Source organism: Camelina sativa, chromosome 3 (assembly GCF_000633955.1).
Source record: "Camelina sativa cultivar DH55 chromosome 3, Cs, whole genome shotgun sequence".
NCBI lineage: Eukaryota > Viridiplantae > Streptophyta > Magnoliopsida > Brassicales > Brassicaceae > Camelina > Camelina sativa.
The window spans coordinates 2,440,652-2,442,118 of NC_025687.1; the positions used below are offsets into that span (position 1 = coordinate 2,440,652).

The 1,467-nt window shown below is 40.1% G+C and overlaps 1 protein-coding gene across 1 annotated transcript in view; it reads left to right on the plus strand.

Moving 5' to 3' along the window:
• Window positions 15-1,467, plus strand: part of LOC104763831 (ATPase family AAA domain-containing protein At1g05910-like) — a 7,794-nt gene continuing 6,341 nt past the window's right edge. The window contains exon 1 of the mRNA XM_010487219.2: window positions 15-48. The gene's annotated coding sequence lies outside the window, so the exon portion shown is untranslated. The remainder of the gene's footprint in view (window positions 49-1,467) is intronic.

Genomic DNA, 1,467 nt, shown 5'->3' on the forward strand with positions numbered 1-1,467 from the left:
TACATTTGCTTTCAGCTATAATGTGGACAAACCATCAAGCGAAGACAGGTCTTTGTTCTTTGACCGTTTGATTGAAGCTGCTCTCTCAGTCATTTCAGGCTTAAACGGCAAATCTGATGGACGACAATCCCTCCCAGAACTTCCCAAGGTTCCAAAAGAACCTACTGGTCCAAAACCCGCAGAAATAAAAGCCAAAGTGGAAGCTGAGCAGCATGCCCTTCGACGATTGCGTATGTGTCTCAGAGATGTTTGCAATAGGTAAATGTGTATGCGCACATGATATGTTGGTAACTGAAGGCACAAGCCTTGCAGTTCATATTGAAGCTTTATTATTGTCTTTATAATTAGATTAAGAAGGCCTTTTACTTTTTGCCAACTGGACGTCTAGTGATGAACAGTTTCTGATATAACAGTACTAAATTTTAGCTCTCAAAATGTATCTGGTAGCCTTGCCCAGTCTATAATGTTGGGAGTTATCTTGGGTTTTCTAGATAAGCCTGTTTTGAATTGTCTCTTGTTATCTGTGCAGGATACTATATGATAAAAGATTCAGCGCATTTCACTTCCCAGTTACTGACGAGGATGCTCCGAACTACCGCTCTATAATTCAAAATCCAATGGATACGGCTACTCTGCTGCAGCGTGTCGATTCTGGGCAGTATCTAACATGTTCACCGTTCTTGCAAGATGTTGATCTCATTGTGAGAAATGCCAAGGTGCACGCCTATTTTACAACATATCTCTTTTCCATGGTGATAGAACCTTTGTAATTCATAAAATATGGTCACTGCATTAGCAAAGTTATGGATAGAGAGTCCCACCTATTGGTGTTGGATTAGAGTTGAGTGGTGTCGACATTGTCCTTATTATCCATTTCATTTGATATATTTGAGGGAATATAGCTGTTTTCTCAAACAGAATGTTGTTTCTAAATTTATGCTAAGGAATTAGACTCTTATGAAGTATGTTTTGATGGTGGCTGACTTAACTTTTTTGGTTATATTATCCAGGCTTACAATGGAGATGATTATGCTGGAGCAAGAATTGTCAGTCGAGCCAATGAGCTTCGAGATGTAGTATGTTTGCAAGTCTCTTAGACTGCATATATAACTTTCCATAAAAATTGCTGCAAGTCTATCATCCTCCAAAAGCTGTTCTCTGAAGCCATAGTTATCATTATGTTTCAGGTGCATGGGATGCTGTCACAGATGGACCCAGCACTGCTAACATATTGTGATAAGATTTCCGCTGAAGGTGGTCCTTCACAGATACCAGATGATTTGGGTGGATCGATCCTTGGTTTAGCTCCTGTTGTGCAGATGGGAACTGTTACTAGAACCAGTGCCCGACTTCGAAATGTGCAGCCAGAGATTAATTTAGATCGAGATTATGAAGGTCTTAAAAAGCCCAAGAAAACCGTGGATACTGTCTGTACAGGTAATGCTACTGCAATCACTGATTTGGTTC